The sequence below is a fragment of the Lemur catta genome, chromosome 1 (assembly GCF_020740605.2).
Source record: "Lemur catta isolate mLemCat1 chromosome 1, mLemCat1.pri, whole genome shotgun sequence".
NCBI classification, from domain to species: domain Eukaryota; kingdom Metazoa; phylum Chordata; class Mammalia; order Primates; family Lemuridae; genus Lemur; species Lemur catta.
In genome coordinates this window covers 282,439,770-282,456,961 of record NC_059128.1, presented here as the reverse complement: position 1 = coordinate 282,456,961, position 17,192 = coordinate 282,439,770, and the positions used below count along the sequence as shown (strand labels likewise).

At 54.5% G+C, this 17,192-nt stretch overlaps 1 pseudogene; it reads left to right on the top strand.

Annotated features, from left to right (window-relative positions):
* The first annotated feature begins 16,459 nt into the window (after nucleotides 1–16,459).
* Nucleotides 16,460–16,552, top strand: LOC123630977 (annotated as a pseudogene).
* The last annotated feature ends 640 nt before the right edge of the window (nucleotides 16,553–17,192 follow it).

Genomic DNA, 17,192 nt, shown 5'->3' with positions numbered 1-17,192 from the left:
GGAATATCGACGTGCGTGCGTGCGTGTGCACATGTGTAGCCCCTTTGCCAGAAGCAGCCTCCGGTCCCTGGCCCATTCATTCATTTGTCCGTTCACTTGTCCTTTGCTGGTCCCGCTGCCTGAAACTTTCCTCTCCCGGACACCCACGTTTTTAGTCCTGCACTTCCTTAGGTTTCTGCTCAAATGCCCTCTTAGAGACGCCTTCCCTGTGGCCACCCGAGTCTGCTTCAAAGACCCCAGTGCACGTCCCAGGAAGGGGTGGACGGCACTCTGGGGCCAAGAGACCTGCTCCCTGTCCACCACCAGGGAAGAACCTGCCCCCTCCTTCCCCGAGGAGACAAGCCGGAGAGGCTGAGGAGGACTGACCTAAATCCAAGAAGCTCCAGCCACCTTCAGCTCTGCCCCCGGCTGTTCTCTTCCATGGCAGGTTTATGGGCTCGTTGGTCTCTCTCCCTAGATCCTGTTGGCAGCGACCTGGGGGCTTGTTCACGGCCGTGTCTCCAGCCCTGGAGCAATGGCTGGTACCCTTGCCGCACTACCAAAGAATTTTACAATTCTTGTGCTTTCTTACTACATAAAGTAGAAAGTGAAAATCCTCCACAATCCCATACCTCCTCCCAAATTAACCATTTTTAACAATTTTCTATAAATTTCTCCACATTTTAAAGCATATGGCAAGTTTATTTACGTTTATATTTTTGAGGCTGAGTCTGGCTCTGTTGCCCGGGCTAGAGTACCGTGGTGTCAGCCTAGCTCACAGCAACCTCAAACTCCTGGGCTCAAGCGATCCTCCTGCCTCAGCCTCCTGAGTAGCTGGGACTACAGGCATGCGCCACCATGCCGGGCTAATTTTTTTCTATATATATTTTTAGCTGTCCAGATCATTTCTTTCTATTTTCAGTAGAGATGGGGTCTCACTCTTGCTCAGGCTGGTCTCGAACTCCTGAGTTCAAGCGATTCGCCCGCCTCAGCCTCCCAGAGTGCTGGGATTACCGGTATGTAATAATGGAGTCCTCTTACATTTAGTATTTTGCAACTTGCTTAGCAACATTCTCCAACACTTTTCCATGTAAGTATGTACAAATCGACTTATTCTTTCAATACTCGTATACCTTTCATCGGTAGATGTGCCATAACATTAATACATGCAATCAAAGCTCTGCTGATAGGAATTTGGGTGGTTTTCAGACTTGGCTCTTCTACACAGTGCTGTGATAAATATGCAGTATGCATATTTTTAATGCCCTTTTGTAATGATGAACACATTTCAAAAGCTGGCCGGTGAGTCTGAACATTTTAAATTTTGTTAGACTTTGCCAAGCTGCCTCCCAAAGGCTGCGTCCCTTTACGTTCTGTCTTGGTCTGGTCAGGCTGCGGTAACAAAATGCCACACTCGGGGGCTTCAGAACAGATGCTTGTGTTCTCACAGTTCTGGAGGCTGGAAGTCTGAGACCAGGTGCCGGCACAGCTGGGCTCTGGTGATGGCCTCTTCCCGGCGCTGTCAGACGACCTCACTGGGTTTTACCAGGCCTTTCCTAGGTGTTTTGTGGGGGCGGGTGGAGAGAGAGACGTTCTTTCTCTTCTTATCAGGGCACTTACCCCGCCATGAGGGCCCCACCCTCATGACCCCATCTCAGTCTAGGTACCTCCCAGAGGCCCCACCTCCCAATCCCACCACGCTGGGGGTCAGGCTTCCCCAGGGGAGTCTGAGAGCAATGCAGACACTCAGTCCATCACACTGGGTCCCTCGCAGCTCCCAGACGCACCAGCAAAGCCTGTCACACGCTCGACTCTGCATTTACAACGTTTTTAACTCACCATTTCAGAAACAGGTTGCTCTCCTAGTGCTATCTTGAGTGCTTTCTTTCCGACGTTTACCCGCGTGTGTGTGTGTGTGTGTGTGTGTTACACGTATGTTTGGATCACCTGATGGCTACTTTAACTTGTCTGCCAACACGCACCCTTGTCGCCTTACTCACGCTGGACTCACCCTCCATCATCGCGATCAGGTGGCGTCTGGCCCAGGTGTATGAGAGAAGCCTCTGCAGCTCCGTAGCCCCAGCTGTGGTCACCCTGGCACAACGCGGGGCGAGTCTGAGCCCGGATCCCGCCCTGCGCTGCAGCCGGGGAGCCACCTCCCACGGGGTGGCAACATGTGCAGATTCTGTCTCTCTTCCTAGGAACCCCCGGCAGTTCATTAGCACTAAGGGGAGTGAAGAGGGGAAAAAATGCAGTATAGACTTTCTTATTACAAGCTAATTTTTATTCTATTTGTGGGTGGACTCATGGTTTTGAGATCATCAAAGTAATGAATTAGAGGTTAAACTGAATTCTTTGTTAAAAAAGATAAATAATAATAACTATCACTCAAAAGAGGGATTCTCAAAACCCAAAGAATCAAATCTATACTAAGTAAAATATAAAACAAATGTAAATATTAAAAAATTTCAATCCAGCATTGATGATTTAGTGTTAACAAAGTAGCATCATCCATCACATTGATCTGATGTTGTTAATCTGAAATGTATTGGTTTGGTAGTTTTGATTTCACTGGTAAATGTCTTTGGTGTTTAATTACATGAGAGCTACCAACATAACACGTGGGGTTATGCCTACTCCAGTGTTGCTATGCTCATAAGTAACAGGAAGATAAAAATATTTGAACAAAACTTTGGAAGTCCACAGGACGTTTCCTTTAAAGAGGATCCATATATACAAGCTTGGGAAGTGCTGGTGTAAGGGAGACCAAGCTGAGCGTTGTGCATTTCAGGCTGGTCTGCCGTGGAGACCGGGGCAGTGTGTCTGGGCTGGTGGGAGATTCCCAGTGGCTTGGACTGCAGCTCTGGACAGCTTGGTTCATTCACAGGATGAAGCCCAGTGTGGGTGTCAGTGAGTGGAGGGTCCAGTACTCAGCCAAGGGGCCAAAAAGAGCTACGCAGGGGGATATGGGTTCCTGGAATTATCCTACTAGAACACTGAAGTCCTATGAAGGGAAACCAAGGCAGGTGGCAGAACACAGTATTGGGATGGGATATGTCATCAGAAGAAAGAGGCCTTCCAGTCCCCAGAGTTCACTCCGTGTGCACTGGAGGCCTGGCTGCCCACTGGGAGACTAGTACCCAGCCTGAGAACTTTCTTCCTTGGTCCTGAGGGCCAGTCCTGGGGACGCTGTGGGAACCACAGAAGATCTGTCCTGGAGGGCTGGGAAGACAGCCGGCAACCGGACGGTCACCTGGCCATTCTGCTGTCCTGGACATGTGCACTGTTTTGCATTTGTCATGACTATGAATAGCACATTATCTCTTAAAATTTTCCAGGCCTGGAAAAATCTTGGGGAGCAGAAGGTTGGGCTCCTAATTAAATGCTTGTCCTGGCACTTAAGCAGATTCCAATATCTTTCCAAGGAATCTTGTGGCCTTTCCCGCAGGCAAGCTGCCGGCCGCACGGGGAGGGGTGGCCGGTGTCCACCTGAGGCCTTCGGCTCTTCTGCGTCCCCATCTGGACGTGGTGGCTGTTTTCTCATCTGTTAACTGGAGCGTTTTGTTCTCTTTTCAATCAGCAACATAAAATAGGGAATTAGCAATTCTTGGGCTAAATGGACTGATTTCTAGTTCCTTCTAAAATTACGTCTGAAGCATCTATTACTGAATAGACTTTGACTAAAAGTCTTGCTGCCCATTTTTATTGCCCAAGTCTCTTCCTGTTTCAAGTTAGAAATCATTAGAAAGTAGCAAACTGACTATTTTAACTCCTAACCCCAAAAGAAATGACTGCACTGAGTAATAAATGACCATAGTGCCCTTGGCTTCCATCCAGAGCCAACATAAGAACACTTCCCCACCCCCGGCCAAGCACACATAAATGTGAGGTCTCAGGTAAAAGTCTGCACGATATGCTCCTTCTGAATTGCTGACAATCCCAAAGTGCGGTGCACACCCCGGGCAGTGGTGGAGAAGCCGCTGTTGTCACACGTTGCCGGCAAAACTGCACGTGGGTATATATCTGTGGACCCAATAATCCCACTTCTGGGAATCTACGCTACAGCTCTGTTTGCACATGTGCAAAATAATATTATGCACAAGATTATTTATTGCAGCATTTTAAATAATGATGAAAGATTGGAAAGAAGCCAACTGTCCTTAACAGAGGAGCAGCTAAACAGTTCACAAAGGTGAAATACTTTTTCACCTAGGGTGAAATACTATTTACCTGTGAAAAGAAGAAGGGGGCTCTTTAGTTATGATGGGTGGAGTCACAGCCCCCGAGATGTGCATGTTCTGATCTCTGGTGCTTGTGGACTTGTGATCTCACCTGCAACTTGGGTCCTGCAGAGGTGACTGTGTGAAGGACTTGAGGTGGGAGGTGACCTGGGCTATGCAGGTGGGCCCAGGAGTTACAGGGGTCCCTGATGATGAAGAGGAAGGCAGAGGAGGGGAAGGGAGAGACGGGATGGAAGCAGGGGTCTGAGTCGGCTGCGGGGACCAGGGAGGAGGGGCAGGGACGGAGCAGCCCTGGGAAGCTGGGAAAGGCAGGAAACATCCTCCCCTCCGCCCCAGGAGGGCACAGCCCGCCAGACCTCGGTTTCAGCTCAGTAAAACCCATTTTGGGCTTCGGAACAAAAGATGTATGTATCTTTTGACTTTCGAACTCCAAGAAAATAAATTTGTGTTGTTTTAAACCACAAAGTTTCTGGCAATTCATTACAACAGCAACGGGACAGTAAGACAATTAAAGAATGAGACGAGATCTTATTCAGTTAAGAAAAGAATGAAAGGATGGAAAGAGGAAACTGTGAAAGAAAGAAGGAAGGGGGAGGAAGGGAGAGGAAGAGGAGGGAGGCGGGACGGGCGCAGGGAGGAGGGAGGCAGTGTCATGGGGAGTTAGGCACACAGACAGGCTGGACCATTTACAGTAGCCCTCCCTGGCCGCGGTTTTGCTTTCCAAGGTTTTAGTTACCAGCGGTCAACTGAGGTCCAAAAATATTAAATGGAAAATTCCAGAAATAAACAATTCATTAGTTTTAAATTACGTAGTAGCTTTCTGAGCAATGCGATGAGATCTGGCACTATGCGGCTTTGCCCCACCTGGGACGGAAATCCTGGCCTCCTCCTTGGCCTGGCGTGTCGGGCTGTACACGCCCCGCAGGTGGTCACTCGGCAGCCGGCTGGGTGCTGGGTCAACTGTGACAGCACCGCAGGGCTGGTGCTCAGGGAACCCTCATTTGACTTAATCATGGCCCCAAAGCACAGAGGCGTGATGCTGCCATGCTGTTATAATTGTTCTATTTCATTATTAGTTATTGTTAATCTCTCTCTGTACCTAATTTATAAATTGAACTTTACCATAGGTGTGTCCGAACAGGAAAAGCACAGGATATGTTTGGTGCTATCGGAGGTTTCAGGCAAACTCTGGGGTCTTGGAACGTGTCCCCACAGATAAGGGGGGACTATCATACGGACTGTGTGGCTTTGGGCAGGTCCCTTAACCTCTCTGTTCCCAGGAGCCTCATCTGTAAACCTGAATCAAAACTTTATTCCCTGCAGAGCTGCCGTGGAGGTTAAATTAGTTAATACGTGAACATGCTTAGCCAGTGACAGAACAGTATGCTAACTTTGTGTAAAATGAGAGTGGGGAATATGAATGTCTACTTATTTTATTAGCATGTATTTGCTTAAAGTAACTCTTGAAGAATACCTAAGACACTAGCAAAATGGTTATCTGCGGAGGGAGGGGGCCAAGGGAGGAGTTGGAGGGGGTCACACAGCATGTGCATGTAGTGGACAGAGGCTGCAGATGCTTGTTATCCCATGTGTGTGTGTATTTGCAACTGTATCCAGGCCATGGAAATGTGTTACCTACTCAAAACACACATGCACACACACATACCCCTTTAATGCCTTTCAGGGTTTCCCACCAGGATGGAAGGATGCCCCAGAAGAACTTGCAGGTGTCCCCCTGTGGGGGAGGGGAGCCCCCCACACCTGGCCTGGCTCCCTGTTTCCTGGGAAGTGCCAGCTCAACGCCGTTTGCAGCGGCAGGAACAAGCTCCCTGCAGGCTCACTCTGGTCTCACTTTGTAACTTTGATACAATTGTCCTGATTTATGTACCCTGACTCAAACCCTTTTAGGGCAGGTGACTGGCATTCTATTTTAAATAAATAAATGTGCAAACACTAACAACTGCTCTCATTTCTTGAGCTCCTGTGAAAAGCCAGACCGTGTGAGATGCCTCGCACACATCTTCTATAACTACCATGATGACCCTAAATTTGAGATTCTGATCCCCACTCAGCAGAGGAGGAAACTGAGGCATGGCCAGGAGAAGGTGCTGGCCTGAGCTACACAGCTGGTGCCAGAGAGTTGGGGCTCAGACCCTGTGACTACTTTGGGCCCCCCGGATCGTCCAGGATCGTGTCCTTGTGCTAAGGTCAGTTGTTTAGCAATCTCGGTTCTGCCTGCGACCTGACTCCCCCTTAGCCATGCACAGTCATAGGGGTTGGGGCGTGGGCATCTTTGGGGGATCTTTACTCTGCATGCCACAGGAAATAGACGGCATCCAGAACATTCCCAGCAGCCTGGGATGAGCCAGGCTCTTCCTCACTCAGGCCCCCTCCCCAGGGTCCTCTGCCAGAAAGGCCTCTCTGCTGCTCCTTCTCCTATCTCAGGTCTCAGCCCCTCCCCCCTGCCCATCTGGGGGCTCTGCTGGAGCTGCAGCTCCCAACCCTACGGCCTTGTCTATTGTCCCTCTCTCCCTGGGCCACACGCTCTCTCCATGAGGCATCGACTTCAACCTGCCCAGCACTGCACAGGCCGTCTGCTCCAAAAATCGACGGCACATTCTAACTTTCCTGGACAGAATCGACGACCTGGGTTCCAGTCTACTGGGCTGTCTCAGCGTCTGACCACAGGAGCCAGGCAGTTTTCCATCCTCCACTCCCACCCATCTTGCCGGATGGTGTCTGCCTCGGCTCGGGCTCCGTCAGTCTGTCCCTCGGTTGTTTGTCTTTCCGCGTGTCTTCGGGGTTAGGTTCACCAACACAGAGGCTGAGACTGACCTGGTCTCTATCCGAGTATCCAGCACTGCACCTGGACGCAGGAGGGACTGAGGATGTGTTTGCAGAAGGGCGAATGCAGTAGGCGTGGGCGATTTATAGTCAGGGACAGAGGGGCAAAGGGAACTTCCATTCTGTGATGTTCTGGAAGTGCTCATCATCGCCCAGGGCAAGCAGGGCCAGAAGCTGGAACATTTGCACCTGAACACCTGCACCCTCCTCCGTGAGATCAGCATTTCGTGGGGCCTCCAGCGTCCTGGCTTCCTGTCCCTGGAGCCCTGCAGGGGGTGGGGGCGGCAGAGCCAGGCCTGAGCTGCGTTGCCCGGGCTTGTTCCCAGCCTGAGGAGCGAGCTTCCCACACTGCACTCCAGGATCCGATCCACATCAAAGCCCTGTCAGGCCCTGCGGCTAAAAAGTTGCTGGAGGCGCACACACATTCCCGTGTGGCTTGGCAGCATGGCTTCCCGGCTTCCCGGCAGGAAAGCGATCCGGGAGGCCCTGTCTTTGTGACAAGGACACGTTCTAACCCAACTACACAGATGCCGTCCACAAGGCTGAGGCGTGGCCCGGCTGTGTGGCCCTGGGGTTGCCAGGACTGGGGACACCGTTGGGTCAGTGGTGGTCTCGCTGCAGTGGGGCTGTGTGGCCACTGTGCCCCCTGCCATCGGTTCTGAGTGACTCTGTCCTTCCTTTCCACCTCCCAGGGTTGGGGACAGATCTTCTGTCCCCCAAGTGCCCCTGTCCCTAGAGAGCTCACCCTCCAATGCTTGCTTTGCTCATGCTTAGTGCACCCCCAGCCCCCACCCCAGCAACTACAGGAAGGCAGGGATTCGAGCAACTGAATATCAAGGCATTTAGCAGGGACCAGTTTTGCTAAAAAAAATTTAAGAAAATGCCTCTTTTATTGTTGCAATGCCCAAAACAAGAACAGAGAGTGGCTTGTGTCACCTTCCCAAATACCCAAGGAGACTGAGCATGTGTTTGCAAAGGGATGAGTGGTGGGCTTCAGGGGTCCTACCGCCCGCCCCCTCTACTCCCTGGCAGGGGTGCTGCCTTGTGTCCAGCACCTTGTGTTTCTGGGCTGCATAGCCTGGAGGTGCCTGCAGGTCTGGGTCACACCAGTCAAGGCAAGGGCTAGAGCTCCCTCCTCTGGAAGCTGTGGCTCTGAACCCAGGTGTCTGTCCGTTCTGAGGCTCAGCCGGTTTCCAACAAACAGAAATCTCAGAGAGACTCTTCCCTTCCCTTTGAGGAGGGCAGCCATTATGCATCTTCCCAGAGGACTGGTCCACGCAAAACACACACGTGACGGAGCTCCAGCTGCCAGGTGTATCCCATGGTCGGTCGGTCCCGAGGGGCTGACACTTGTTGTCCAAGTTGGAGAAGGAGGCGCCGTGCTGGAGGGCTCTGTCTCTGGTCTGTGCACCACTGCACCTCCTGCCCCACGCTGAGACCCCCAAGCCCCTTTTGCACAGGGCCCAGTCGTGCCTCTGCTGGCCGACGCACACTTTCCTGCGGCCAACAGCCCAGTGCCAGGGCTGGGCCGTCTCTGTGCAACACAGCTTGTGCAATCAGGTGAGCATTTTATTGCCTTTCCCCTTCTCTTATAAAAATTAGAAGCAATTGAAAAATTAAGGTAATAGAAAATACAATGCAATAAAACACAATGTCTCGTAATTTTAACCCACTTAAGGCAAAAGTGGAAACCCCCAGGCAGGAAGAAGCTGCCTCGAGAGGTCGTCCCTCGGGCTTCAGCACCTACAGGTGGGTGTTGCTCAGAAGGAAAAGCCCGGAATTAAAGAACAGAATCAAGATGCTGTATCTAAAAGGTGAGTAAGAATTAGGAATTTTATCACTTTTTTAAAACTCTCTGGACCTGGTGTGTGTGTTCCAAGGTCTGTGCCTTCTTGCTCAGGACTACGTGCCACGGGGGAGCCGGGGACTGTCCCCTTGGCCGCGGCCAGCGAGCCCCGCAAAGGAAAATTCCCCGGGACAGCAGGAGAGACGTGACCCTGGTGAGGCATGCGTTTGCAATACTGACTAATAAAGTGTAAATCACAGTGAGAAGAGAGGCCGCAGAGAAGTTTCTGGATGTCTCAGCAGAAACCGTCCTGGCAGAGCTAACAGGAGCAGGTTCTCTGCCCACCGGCCAGCTCCGACAGCATGGAGGACACCGAAACCCTCTTCCCGCAAAGGCTCACAGGAAGCACTTATTACCGCGTAATTTAGAATTGATGGCGCGTGCCTCAACGCCCTCCCGAACGCGTGAGCTCCTTTCTGGTTTTTCCTCCAACTTCCCAGTGACCCCTCCTCTGCTCCAGACTGTTAACGTCCTTCCGGGAACAGTTCCCGAGCAATTCCTGTTATTGTGACCATAGCTCTATTTATTTTGAAACGGGGAATCAGTCCTCAGTAGAAAACAGACTGCATTTAAATCACCTTAAGTCCCTGTGGTTCCCACCGCCACCAAAAATGTAGCAACGAAACTCCCTGAACACCACCTGAACAGTCTCCATACGCCACTGTGGTCGCGGGTCTGGACCTCATATCACTGGGGGACCCGCCTGTACCCCCTCTCTGGAGGGCTGGGCCCCCTGGGTGGGCAGGAGCACGCACACCGCCCCCTGCTGGCCAGAGAGAGTCATGTCCCCCCCATTTCTGCTCTGCCGTCTAATAGCCCACGTTGGCCGGAGGGGCCGTGCACCCAAGTCTTTTACAGCTAAAGAAAATATTCTTTACTCCATAAAGAAAGGGTGAATTGTAAGCACAGAGGGCTCTTCAACCAGTTCCCAGGCCTTCTGGGGAGCCAGTGAGGCTGCACAGGCTACAGGCAGAACTCGTCCTGGCAGGTGAGACCCCAGGTGAGCCGCTTCTATCCCCAGGCACCTGTGGGCCACTCGCCACGTGCCCCACGCTGCGCTCGGCCAGACGGGGCCTAGAAAGCCCGAGACCAGCCCTCGTCCTTCAAACAGCTCAATGGCCTTCCCCCCACCAGGTGTGGCACACAGGCCTCTTCTACCAGTCGGGGGAGACTGGGAGATTAACGAGCAGCACATGCACTTGTTCCCCCAACGTGGTCAACCCGAAGACTTTGTGGACCCTTGATGTCATCCTCCACACACTCTTGGCATAGTGGCCCCTGCTCAGTGTACTTGACCTGACGCGGACCACGTCCGTGTTGTGTGCTGTGTCTGGCTCCCCTCACCCTCGGGGCCATCACAGCCTGGGACACACTGATGGACCGTCCTTCCTAGAGGGGCCCCATTCCAGACCGCGTACCCACACACGAGCATCCAGAAAGAAGCTCCTTTGCACACGTGCACCGTAAGTCTTCCGGCCTGGGCAAGGCGGACTCTTCCTTCCGCGGGAGCCTTGGAGGGAGCCAAGGTGAGGCCCTTCCTTCCACCTCCACGTCAAGCATGTCAGGAAAGCTGAGGGCAGGCTACAGGGCTGTCCCACGAACATATGACAGGAGCCACACAGAGGAGCCGTGGATGGAATGTGGCCCTTTCTAACAGCCACATTAAAAAAAATAAAAAGAAACAGGTAAAATTAATCTGAAAATGCATTTTATCTAATCCATTATATCCAAAATATTATCATTTCAACATGTAACCGTATCAAAAGTTACTAGTGTGACGTTTTGCATTCTTGGTTTGGCACTAAGCCTGTGGAGGCCAGCGTGCATTCCACGCTGACGGCGCATCTCGGTCACACCAGCCACATCTCAAATGCTCAGGGGCCACCGAGGGCTGGTGGCCCTGGATCTGACAGCACCGCTGTGCCCTGTGCCTGGCTGGGCCACGTTCTCTCTTCCTGACCTAGAAGACAGACTCTTTGCCGGCACAAAGCCGGTGCGGAGAAAGAGTTCTGGACAGAAAAGGCCATGAAATTCACAATCACATGCTTCTCTCCAAATCCACATTCTATGTCGTCTCACAAAGCTCTGCTTTGTGCTGAAGAAAGAAATATGTGACTTTAACCCAGATTTTCCAGACATTCCAGTGAACCCTTCTTTCCCAGTGAGGTACCGTGTGGACCAGCATCAGAGGCCAGAGTTCTAGAACCCACCTCCTGCCTTTGGGCAACTCACTGCTGGCTGGTTTCAACATCTAGAAACCGAGCACATTGGACTAGCTGAGTACTCCCCAAAGTGTGCCCCGCGGCCCTCTCTCCTCCTTTGATACATTGACAAGTGTTGTGTTAAATAAAAGATCTTATTGACAGAAACTCTGTTCTGGAAAACTCTGGCTTTACGTTTTTTACTTACTGCAGGACATCTGAGATCCGTGATGTACTGGTATCAATTTCCCCACAACAGACAGGCATAGAGTGAAACGAGGCGCCCCGACCTTACTGGACCTGGAACATGTTCTCTCAGAGCACCTCTTCCCATCTGGGGGGACGTCAGGTGTCCCGGAACACAGGACGAGGAGTACTGGACCAGAAGTTCTCCAAGACACGCTGCTCCTCTGATGTGCTAGGGCCCCAGGGCTTTTTAAATTGGGGTACGGGTGACTTAGATCTGGTGTCAAGGAGAATGCCCAGGTGTACGGGTTCCCAGGACTGCCATAACAAATCGCCACCAACGCTGTGCCTTAAAACAGTAGAAATGTATTCTCTTATCATTCTGGAGGCCAAATTCTAGAATAAGGATGGTGGCAGGGCTGGTCCCTTCTCAAGGCTCAGAGGGAGAACGTCCCCTGCCTCTCTCCCGGTTTCTAGCGGTTGCCGGCAGTCCTTGGCATTCTCCGTCTGTGGATATGTCGTTCAGCCTCTGTCTCCCTGCATCCTCCCTGCTCGCAAGAACACCCGTCTTTGGATTTAAGGCCTAGCTGGATAATCCAGGAGTTTCTCATCTCAAGATCCTTAACCAATCACATCCACACAGACCCTGTTTCTAAATAAGAGCACATTCTGAGGTTCTGGGCGGACAACGGTTCTTTAGAGGGGACACTGTTCAGTCCACAATACCTGTGAATCCCTGTATTTGAGAAAAGGCAGGAAAGGACAGGCAGAACGGCCTCATGTTGGTCAGTCTTGCTGTTTGCAAAAAGGGTCTCTTGCATAGTCCTGTCCTAGCCTGCTTTCTCATGCCCGGGAAGGACAAAGGTGCCTATCACGGCCCCTCCTCAGCCCCCGCCTGACCGAGCGGTTGGGAGGAGACCCGGGTGCTCCAGCAGGGCCGGGTCTGCGGCAGGTCTGGAGAACTGACACTCACGCAGGGTCCAACCAAGCTGTCCTCTTTTGCTAACGTCACCAGTTGCACAGGATGTTGGTGGCAAGTGCCATATCGACAAAGTAGAAGTGGGAGGGCTCACTGTGAACAGAAGGGCTATCATCGGGCTTTTCTTAGCTCTCTCCTCGCTCCTGGCAGTGTCCAGGGGCCGTGTCTGTTGGGCTCTGTACGATACAAGTATTGGCTCAACCTGGCTCTGAAATAACGATCCCTCAGCTCTCGTTCCTGGGAAGTCTGGGAAAGGAATGGTTTGACCTCCATGGTCAGCAGGTCACTGAGGACCCGGTTACCTTCCCTCTCTGCTCTGCCCCAGCACGGCTTCCTCCCAGGGACAAAAAGGCTGCAGCAATTCCGAGCATCACGTCTTCATACTGTCACAAAGTACCACAAACTTGGTGGCTGAAACGACAGAGGTTTATGGTCCCACAGTTCTGGAGGCTGGAAGATCGAGGTGTCATCAGGGTTGGTTCCTTCCGGAGGCTCCAAGGGGGAATCCGGTCCAGGCCCCTCCCACTTCTGGTGGCTGCTGGCCACCCGTGGTGTTCCTTGGTGTGAAGAAGTGTCACTCCCATCTCTGGATGGCCTTCACGGGGCGGTCTTCTCCACACGTGCAGGGCTGTCTCTAAGCTCCCCCTCCGATGGGACGTCAGTCAATTGGATGAGAGGCCCAGGCTGTTTCAGCGTGTCCTCGTCTTCCCCAACTGCGTCTGGAGTGACCCTGCTTTCAAATAAGGTCAAGTCACATTCCGAAGTCCTGGGGATTAGGACCTCAACAACTAGAAACTTGGGGACATAGTTCAGCCTGTAACTATGTGTGTACATGTGTCCCCTACATGCACACACTTCGTTAGAGAAGATAATAAAGGGAAGGAAGAATGCCTCGTCTGAGCCAATAGTTTCTGCAGCTTTGCAGGCAAGTGGGGACCCACCGCAGCGAGACTCTGGTGAGGGGATGTCTGCTGGAGAGGAGGGTGGAGAGCGGGGCCTGGAGAGAGAAGCCGGCAGCTACCGTGAGGTTTTGGAAACGCAAGGACCATTTCCCAGAATCCCCTGGAGGGCCGGCAGAGCACGGATCTCCCGGTACATGGGGACTTTGCTAGCGCAGGGGCTACGGCGGGTAGCTCAGAGCCGTGGGACAGCGAGACGCTGCACGATACGGTTGACAGAGCTGAAAACTGCCCATAGGGCTGCGGGGGGTGGGGGGCGTCCCAGACTGTCACAGACCCCCTCCCCTGCTTGCCTGGAAGACCCACACTGTGTCCTGACCCCCTGCCTGCCCCCTCCTGCTCTCTTGCCTGCGCAGTGCCCGGCCTCGCCAGCCAGCCTCCTCCCCAGTGGGCGCTGCTCACTCTGTCTCCAGCCTCCGTCCCCCCAGCCTCTGTTTCAGAATCTGAACATACGTGTTCGTGTTCCTGTCATCCGACTCCAGCGCCACCTGCCGCATGAAGACTGTGAGATCGCGGAGCGCACCCACCCAGGGCACGAGAGAGCGATGCCCCGGATCAAACCCTCACCCTGGCCAAGTCGTTCCTCCGTTCCGTCGGCTTTCCTCCTGCCCCTCCCAGAACCAGGCCCCGTGCTAGCCAGGAGCCCGGACGTGTGCGACCACGGTCCTCGCCTGCAGGGAGACTGTCGTCCGGCTGCGGTGGAACAGAAGCAGGAATAATAATTAACCCAAGAGCGTGGGAGACGCCGGCAGGAGGGGCACCTTCCTCAACACAGGCTTCCCGGAAGGCTTCTTGGAGGAGGCAGTGTAGACACAGAGTAGAGAGTGAGTTAAAGGCAGTGGGTGGTGAGGACTGCAGGCCGGCCCCTTGGGCTGGACGGGCTTTCCCTGGGAGAGCAGGAGGAGGCGGTGGAGGAGGGCAGCTGTGGCTGGCGGGCTGGGGAGTCCGGGGCTGGACGTGTTGCTTTGCCCTGGGGGCCACAGTTGGGGCCGGGCAGGGGTGAGTGGGCAGGTGAGCAAAGGCTTGAAGTCAGGAGGGGAGGCCTGGCTGGGTGGGGGCCACGGGGTTGGGGCAGCCCCGGAGACCAGGAGGAGAAGCCCTTCCCCCCCGCCCCACCCGAGGCCTTCTCCACGGCGTCCCAGGCCCTAGTCCAGCTGGTGCCTCTTCCCCTCCCAATTGGCTTTTCCGCTCCCTCTTTCACCTTCATTTGCTCCTTACACCTCTGCCCTCTTGCCTCAAGTTCAAGGTCACTGGCTGGGTCACCAATTTACCTGTTATGCCGTTCTTTTTCAGGAATTCAAGACACTTACTTGAATGTGACGACACGAGTGTCACATGTAGACTGCAGATGGCCACGAGAATCCTCTGCCCACCCCAAGGGGCAGCTCTCCACCACGGCCTACGGAAGGGTCCCACCCCGACACTGCGCCTCATAAGGACATGGGAGTGGCTCCCGAAAAGAGATGGCAGAGACGGGCGTTGGTGCCCTGGGGCTGCTGCACGGGCGGGTGCCACGGACGGGCCTTTAGCAGCAGGATTTGTTCTCTCACGGTCTGGAGCTGAAGCCCCGGAGCTGAGGGCTCTGGGGAGAGGCCTCCTTGCCTCTCCTGGCTGCTGTGCTGCCGGCGTTCCGCAGGGTTCCCGCGTTCCGCAGGGTCCCCTGGCTCGTGGCTGCGTCACTCCACTCTCTGCCTCCACCTTCTCTGGGCCTCGCCCTGTGCCCCTGTGTCTGGGCCTCTCTGCAGCCATTGGATTTAGGGCCACTCTACTCTTGCCTGGATTCCATCTTTCAAGACCCTATTTCCAAATGAGGTCCCCTCCACAGGCCCCCGGGGGTTAGGGCTTGGACACACCTCTCTGGGGGACACCGTCCCAGCCACGCAGTAGGGGAGCAGCCCGCACGCAGTGAGACGGGCGCAGTGTCAGGCTCCCCCCCAGCGTGTCTAGAGCCTTTGCCAAAACAAGACAGGTTCCCCAGGGAAAGGCGAGTGATGAGAACCGTGCCGGCCCTCCAGGGAAGAGTTGTGCAACCTCAGGAATGCAGAGCCCCAAACTTCCTTAACTTGAGACAGTGAGAAACCCCAAATCCAAAGCATCCCAAGAACAATGCCCGGAGCTACTGGTGTCTTCTCCCTGCATATCTCATGTCAGGCTTTAACACGCTTGGGATCCCAGCCAGCCAGCTTTTAACCCCTGCCAGCACGGCATGCGCCCGGAGGCTTCCAGTCCTTTGGGCTCCACCCCCAAGCCACAGGGCTCCTTGTGCAAGAGCAGCCTGCCCAGGGATGCAGCCTTCTCTGCCCAGGGCCGGCCCTCACCCTCGGGACAGGGGCTTGGGACAAGGGCCCTACGTACAGCTCTGTCCCCACTGCCCTGCCTGCTTGGGGCCTGGCACACCTGGGTGGCAGCCTGAGCCTGGACGGGCAGCTCCATGCCGGGGATGGGAGTGATTGACAGACCATGGGTCGTAGTCCTGGCTTGTCCCCGCTCTTCGGGGGTCTGGTACGTCACTGCTGCTGCGGGAGGCTGCACCACCAGCTTCAGAGTCGGCCTCGGTCTAGGTTCTCACCCAGCTCTGTCTCTTTCCAGCTTCAGGAACCACAGCAGCTCAGTTTCCTCATCTGTAAAATGGGACGACGAGCACACCCTCTGCATAGGGTCGTGGTGGGTTAAAGGAAAACACGCCAGGCAGCTCCCAACAGATGATGGCTATAACTTTTATTGTTCTTGGCCTCACTGGCCTCATTTGCAAATGGAGTGAAGTAACCTCTGGGATCCCTTCCAGGTCTTGTTTCTACCTGTTCCACCCTGGGCGATCGTGGGGCCTGCCCGCTCAGAACTAGCAGCTACAGCTTGTCTTCGCTCACGGGGGACACCCCAGGCCCCGAGGCTGCTGTGAGGACCACCCTGTTCCTCTAGGGCAAGCCCCTCACCCAGGGCTGGGCTCGCGGGCTGGGGCCTGGCGGTCACACAGGGCCCGGGCTGGGCTCAGAGCTCGGCCACCACCATCTGGAAAGTCTACATGACGTTTGAATAAGGGGCCTGCGTGGCATCGGGCCCCCAGTCGTGTGGCCGGTCCTGTGCTGGTCTAAAGGGCTCCAGAGCTTCCCTCTCTCAGCAGTCAGGGCCACGGCAGGTGGGAGGAGGAGAGAGAGGACCGGGCGCCCAAGCTGCCCGCGAGGGGACTTCGGAGTGGAGAGCAAGAGGCGGGAGGCAGGGACGGAAAGGCTCATCAGCCTGATGACTGGTTGTCACGCTCACACGTGAGCTGTGCCTCCCTGAAACCTTGTTAGAGCCGGTACGTGACCCCTCGGACGAGAAGAAGACTAGAAAAGAAAAGGAAAGACAAAGGGTCCAACGGTGCAAGCTCCAAGCCTGGGCTGTTGTTCCGGTTTTTGCACTGGGGGTGGGGGGTGTAAACCACATTGTGGGGAGGCTGGGCTGCGGGGGGAGGGGTGCTGGGAGGGGTGGGCGGGAGCAGGACCCAGGGGTGCTGCTGCGTGGTGAGCCCTTCACGCTGGGGTCGTAGCCAGCGCCTCTTTGCCGGGTCCGTAAAGGACAATGCCCAGCGGACTGCAGGTAGGTTTCACTACAGGGTGGGCCTCATGGGCCCCCCAGAACCTCCTCTCACTTCCCCACAGCAGGCTGGCCATGCCCCCCGGGGGGCCACCCACCGTAGTTTGGGTCCTAAGTTCCCTGTCTCTTAAGCGCCACCACGCATAATATCCTCCATGCTACTCCCAAAGGGAAGGCCAGTCCCTCCCTGCATAAACCCCACTGGCCCCTGTCCCCTGCGATGAAGTCCTCTGCTTCCACCCTTGGGTCCCGGGCTCTGCGGATGTCCCCACCCACGCCCCAGCCTGCAGGGCTCCAGAGCCCAGACTTGCCTCAGTTAGGGACCCCACTGCGGCTGCCGTGGCTGCGTCTCCACTGTGGGTTCTCACTTGACTGGCTCTG